The sequence below is a fragment of the Oratosquilla oratoria genome, chromosome 11, assembly GCF_046742065.1.
Source record: "Oratosquilla oratoria isolate Oo_2021 chromosome 11, ASM4674206v1, whole genome shotgun sequence".
Taxonomy (NCBI): Eukaryota; Metazoa; Arthropoda; class Malacostraca; order Stomatopoda; family Squillidae; genus Oratosquilla; species Oratosquilla oratoria.
The window spans coordinates 66,457,384-66,464,853 of NC_134787.1; positions in this window are offsets into that span (position 1 = coordinate 66,457,384).

The following is a 7,470-nucleotide window of genomic DNA, read 5'->3' on the forward strand; positions in this document are numbered from 1 at the left end:
ATTTGGTTTCTTTTTGTCACCTTTTTTGAATATGGGAGTAACGTTAGGTAGCTTCCATTCTCATTGGACATCTCCGGATATGAAGGATTTCTTGAAAATAATTTCTAATGGAACAACAATCTCATTTATCATTTCCTTTAAGATTCTTGGATGCCAACCGTCAGGCCCTGGTGTTTTACTCGGGTTTCTCTATACACCTTTGATTTATTTATTTATTTATTTATTTATTTATTTTTTTTTATTTTATTTTTTTTTTACCATAGTAAGTTTTCCCTAGACTTTTCACAGGTTTCAGTTTGGAGTTCACTTTGAGGTGTTTTGTTTACGAATACTGAGTTAAAGTAATTGTTTAAAATATCACACATTCCTTCATTTGAATATTCAATTTGACCGTCAGCAGATAATAGTGGGCCAATGTGATTTCTAACAACCTTTTTATCTCTAATGTAACTATAGAATTCTTTGGGATTCTCTTTGGATTTATCAGCGATATTCATTTCGTATTGTCGTTTTCGTTTTTATTGTCTTTTTTAAATCTCTCTGTATTAATACATAACTTTGATAGTCATTAGGTGCACCCGAGCACTTACATTTCTTGTAAGCCTGTCTCTTTTTAGCAATAGTTTTTTTTTTTTTAAGTTTTTTTGTCAAGCCATTTTGGGCGAGCCTGATTTTGGGGACCTCTGTCCTTAAAAGGAATTTAAGTATAAATCATCTTAGTGAGCGTATTTTTAAATATTTCCCACATCTGATCTACAGGTCTTTCACTTCATTTTGCCTCCCAATCTGTAAGCTGAAGCTCTTGACGTAGTCCTATGAACTGAGCTTTAATGAAATCGGGTATTTTAGAAACACAAATATCTATTCTTAAAAAAAATTAGTAGTTTGAATCTAAGTTGTGATCACTATTTGCAACTGTTCCACCGACTTCTACATTAGTTATCATGCTTTCGCGGGTAGTGATCAATAGATCGAGTAAGTTTCCATGTGTTATGGGCTCTTTTACATGCTGAATTAAGTAATTGTCACCGACAAAATCAGTCAAACGACTACCTATGTGGCCCTGTTCAAGGGTCATCCAATCAATGTCAGTAAAATTGAAATCACCCATTATCAATAAATCCCGGTTCAAGAAACTAGACAGTTCTTGAAATAACAGTTTGTCGTCTGCTAATGATAATGTCTTTGGCCTATATATTAAACCTACATTCATTTTTTATCTATTTGTTTGGGTTAATTCTACCCACAAACTACATATGCATTCTGTTTCACTTTCTCTAAAACACAAGCATGGACATTGTTTTTAACGTACAACAGAACACCCCCACGTTTCTTGTCGTTTCTAACCTAATGTATGTATGTATATATATATGTATGTATGTATGGATGGATGGATGGATGATTTAAGTATGTATGCAGTCACAGTCGAAATGGGTATCTAGGAGGCCCATTAGAAAAAAGATATATGTATAAATGAAATAAGAATAAGAACAGGCCAAATTCCATGGACAGATATGGTGTAACGAGCAGGAATTAGCTGGAAAGAAACTAGCAGGAGGGGAAGGTGAAAGAGAAGAGAAAAACAGTTTGTGAAGAAGGAGAAAGAAAAAGGAGATGGCAGAGGATAAGAAATGGAAATGGCGAAACGAGTGAAAGGAAGGAGAATTGAGGGGACATCTAATACAACTAACAAGGGTGAAAATGGAGGAGTGCTCTCCACCTCTCTCTTTCTCTCTCTCTCTCACACACACACACACACACACACACACACACACACACACACACACACACACACACACACACACACACACACACACACACACACGCATACACGCACGCACGCACGCTTGCACGCACACACGCACGCACACTCGCACACACACACACGCACACGCACGCGCACGCACACGCCCACACACACACACACACACACACACACGCACACACACACACACATAACAGGAGCAGTTTTGCAAAGTATGCTCTGCGAGGAGAGAGTGTGGGGTTATACCCTTAAGGTGTCTTGAGGGCGGAAGGACGCCCATCTCAGTGGGTGGCTGACGGGTGCTGCGAGGAAGCCGATCCAAAGTGGACCTCTGGCCGATCGGGAGCCGCTCAACAGTCATCGACAGAAAATTTTTGCCCCCCGTCGTCAAAAGGAGTTCCCACATGAAGAGGGGAACTAGAAGTGGTAAAAGAAGAAAAATAAAAAATATAAGAAACTAGAAGAAGAAAAAAAAGAGAAAGAAAAATAAGTTCGACTTAGACGAATCATCACTAAAATGGCGGGGAATCAAGGAAAAATAAATAAAAGAGAGAAAAAAATCGTGTTGGAAAGGTCTCCACCACCAAGGATGACTTTGCTCTAGGGTAATACGGGACAGGACAGCCCGAGGAGCAAAGAACCCCGGCAGAGTCAGCGGCGTCTCGGTACAGATTGAAGACAAGCATGACGCCGGCGACCGAGAAATACCGACACGTCAAATATCAGCGATCCCGCGTCTACTGGAGATGGATTCAAATTAGGAAATGGACTGCTTATCCCAAGCAACCGACTAAGTGCCCTTCTTGACCTCGGGAGGAACAGGAGCAGTTTTGCTCTTGACGCCTGACGGGGGAACCCGCGAAGCTCCCGTCCGAAGACGTTGCGTCTTGTTCCGCAGAGGGGAGCAGAAGAAATGAGATCCCTGTGGAAGGTGTGAATTTGATTAAAGGAAGAAACTGCTCGTGACCTCCCACACATGGAAAAAGAAACTAAGAAAAAGGACAACAGATACTGAGAGAACAAAAAGAAAAATAATTCTCTCAATTTTATAAATCATCTGCCCTCAGCCAGAGCGAGTTCTGCAGAATGTGTCGCGACTTGGTCCCTCTCCAGTGGGGAGAGAGGGCGTTATTGTACTCTCTGGGCGCCAGTGGAGGAAGAAGGTCAGCCATCTCAGTGAGCGAGAGACGGGTGCAGCGAGAGACGTGCTCCGAAGCGGCTCTCCAGGTGATGAGCTCGGGAGCCGCTCCAGAGACAGCCGGAACATCTTAACACCCAGTCTGCCAAAGGGGGTCCCGACTAAGGAACGGAACAACAACTAAAGAAGGAAAAATATCTAGAACAAGAGAAATAATAGTAAAAAGAAAAATCGACAAATAAAAATCCATTTGTTTGACTAAGGAGGAATCATTACGAAATTGGTCAGGGTAACAACCACCTCAGTCGAAGATAAAGAAAAAAAACATGAAAATCCTTGTGTTTGGAGCCTTACAATTTGAGATAAATTGGCCCAAGGTTTGTCACTGAATTACACGCTGAGGGACATGAAAGCTCGTGGAGCAAAGACCTCATAAGAGTCAGTGGTGGCTCCGTACAGACAGAAACGAGCATGACGCCGGCGACCGAGACATACGGCCACGTCAAAAATCAGCGTCCGCGTGTGTACTGGACACAGGTTCCAATTAGGAAACGGACCGCTTACCCTAAGTGCCCTCCCTGACCGCGGGAGGGATAGGAGCAGCAGCAGCAGTGTTCGTCCTGACGAGGGAACCCGAGATCCTTCCGCCCGAGGAAGGATGGTCTTCGACGCAATTCGTCGCGTCTTGCTCCGTGGATTTTCTAGGGTACATTAACACTTCTTGAAATACATACATACATACATACATATATATATATATATATATATATATATATATATATATGTATATACATATGTATATACTACAGGTGAAAAATTTAATCACACATTTATCAATCACGTAGAAACCACTGTTGGAGTAGAAAAGAGGATTGCAGTTTGCAATCGAAATATATAGATTCCCCGTTTCCAGTCTTTTCTCCTCCAACAGTGGTTTCTACGTGATATATATATATATATATATATCTATATATATATATATCTGTGTATGTATGTATATATACATATATATATAATATATATATATATATATATATATATATATATATATATATATACTTAGGGCGCAGGTTTTCTTTTATACACACTGAATTGAACACCACAGCATTTACAAAGGATTACAAAGGCAAAGCATGCCGACAGGAGACCTTTTGATCCATATCTAGGTCGGATGCAAAAAAAAAAAAAAAAAAAAAAAAAAAATCATTTATAATAAATTATAACTATAACAATGTAAATAACAATTAAAATACATAAATAGATGCATTGGTATAGTTGAATAACAAACAAACAGGTAAATAGTAAATGATAATAAATTGACATATAACTAATAATAAATGAAAATCAGACAGACAAATTATAACACAACAAAAACAAATAATATAACATAAATTATAATAATTACAGCATCTTACTTAGGTATTTATCTAAATGATTCTTAAAGCTTCGAACTGAACTACATTGCACTACCTGTGCAGGAAGTTTATTCCATTCATTAACTACACGGTTGGCAAAGTTGTTTCTACCTACTTCCAAATTGAATCTATTTCCGGACAGTTTGAGACCATTGTTTCTTGTCTGATTCTTATTCAATGTGAAAATTTGGTCACTTTTGATGTTGTCAATTCCCTTTAAAATCTTAAAGACCTGTATCAAGTCACCTCTGAGTCTACGCTTTTTTAGGGAAAACAGATTCATGTGCTTAAGTCGATTTTCGTATGATTTATTTTTGATATTTGGAATCAGTTTTGTGGCTCGCCGTTGTACTTTTTCCAGTCTGTCAATGTCTTTAATGAGATTCGGTGACCATACGGAAACAGCATATTCCAAGTGTGGACGAACTAACGATTTATATAGCTTGTCAATGAGTGATGGACTTTTTAAATCAAAAGATCGCGCAATCAATCCCAGAATCTTATTTGCTTTCTCAGAGGCTGAAATACACTGCTTGGATGATTTGAGGTCGTTACTGATAATTACGCCGAGATCTTTTTCACTATCCACTTTTGTTAACGAATTTCCAAATAACTTGTAATCGTACTTGCTGTTATTTTTACCTATGTGCATTACCTTGCATTTACTTGTGTTAAATTTCATTAGCCACTTTTCAGACCATTGCTGTAATTGATCTAAATCTTCTTGAATATCTAATTGGTTTGAGTGATCATTTGCCACTCCGCACAGTTTTGTATCATCAGCAAATTTGGAAACAGTAGATTTTAGTCCATGGTCTATATCATTTATATATACTATGAATAGAAGTGGCCCAAGAACGGAACCCTGAGGAACTCCACTTGCAACACTTTTCCATCCAGAAGTTTTTCCATTTAAAACAACTCTCTGTTTTCGACCCTTCAACCAATTACTAGTCCAACCTAATAGGCTACCACTTATTCCATGCAAAGCTAATTTAGTAAGTAGTCTTTCGTGTGGGACGGTATCAAAAGCTTTTGCAAAGTCTAGATATATTAAATCTATATTGTTTCTTTTGTCATAATTCGAGACAACTGTGTTGTAGAATTCGAGTAAGTTAGTCACGCAAGAACGTTTCCGTCTGAAACCATGTTGGCTATCATTTATCAAACGGTTACTTTCTAAATGATATTCGATAGCATCTCTGATGATAGTTTCCATTATTTTTCCTACGATCGAAGTCAAACTAATAGGCCTATAGTTATTTGGTTTCTTTTTGTCACCTTTTTTGAATATGGGAGTAACGTTAGCTAGCTTCCATTCTCTTGGGACATCTCCGGATATGATGGATTTCTTGAAAATAATTTCTAATGGAACAACAATCTCATTTTTCATTTCCTTTAAGATTCTTGGATGCCAACCGTCAGGCCCTGGTGTTTTATTAACTTTGAGTTTGTCTATACACCTTTTAATTGTTTCTTTTGTTATATTTACCGTAGTGAGTAAGTTTACCCCAGACTTTTCACAGGTTTCAGTTTGGAATTCACTTTGAGGTGTTTCGTTTACGAATACCGAGCTAAAATAATTGTTTAAGAGATTACACATTCCTTCATTTGAATATTCAAGTTGACCGTCAGCAGATAATAGTGGACCAATGTGATTCCTAACAACCTTTTTATCTCTAATGTAACTAAAGAATTCTTTGGGATTCTCTTTGGATTTCTCAGCGATGTTCATTTCGTATTGTCGTTTTCTTTTTCTTATTGTCTTTTTTAAATCTCTCTGTATTGATACAAAACTTTCATAGTCATTAGATGCACCCGAGCACTTATATTTCTTATAAGCCTGTCTCTTTTTAGCAATACTTTTTTCAGTTTCTTTGTCGAGCCACTTTGGGCGAGCCTGATTTGGGGGACGTCTGTCCTTAAAAGGAATGTAAGTTTGAATCATCTTAGTGAGCGTATTTTGAAATATTTCCCACATCTGATCTACAGGCCTTTCGTTTAATTTTTCCTCCCAATCTGTAAGCTGAAGCTCTTGACGTAGTTCTATGAACTGAGCTTTACTGAAATCGGGTATTTTAGAAGCACAAGTATCTATTCTAAAATTGTTTAGGAGTTTGAATCTGACTAAGTTGTGGTCGCTATTTGCAACAGTTTCACCGACTTCTACATCAGTTGCCATGCTTTCGCGGCTAGTGATCAATAAATCGAGTAAGTTTCCATATCTTGTGGGCTCTTTTACATGCTTTTACAGTTATTAATTTTCTTCTTGATATTTTCAAGTTTCCTCACTAAAGTTCTAATATTGGGAGGATGAGCGGAAACGAACTTTCCAAAGTTCTCCATCTTAATATTTGACGTTTCGACTACAAAGAGTCATTATCAAGTTACAAGAACAGTTAAGGTAACACAATCTACAGATACGTTATATGGCCACAGGAAAAAATAGAATGCTACACTCTTAGGTCAAGCGCGATCTTTAAACCTCCGATGACCTGACCCTGTATGTATGTATATATATATACATATATATATATATATATATATATATGTATGTATGTATGTATGTATATATATATATATATATATATACATATGTATGTATGTATGTATGTATATATATATATATATATATACATATATATGTATATATATATATATATATATATATATGAATGAATGAATGAATGAATGAATGAATGAATGCAAGGGCAAGGGTTTCCATTTCGCTTCGAGAGAGCCTGACCAAAGGTACGGCCTTAGAAGGCCTGAACGATGGGCTGTGACGTCATCAGCCTCAGTCGTCTTTCTTAGTCTATCGGTCATGGTGCTACGCATATCATATTGTACAGTGATTTATAAATTGTTTCCCAGAATTTTGCAAGTGTATAATGTATTAGATATTAGTTCTTGTATAACTTAAATATAGTTAGTTCTTCCGCATAGTTTTATTTAAACGTCATCAATTCATTGCAACTTCCTGGCATAAAATTCCAGATTCTATGAGTGGGATAAAAAAAATCTCACAACTGCGAAGGAAGTGCGCCTCGACTGTAAATGTAGTCCTTGCCCCCTCACCGAAGTACGACGTCTACCTCTCTATATACTCGGGGACGAAATGGAGTTCACACACCTACAAACAAGTGAAATTT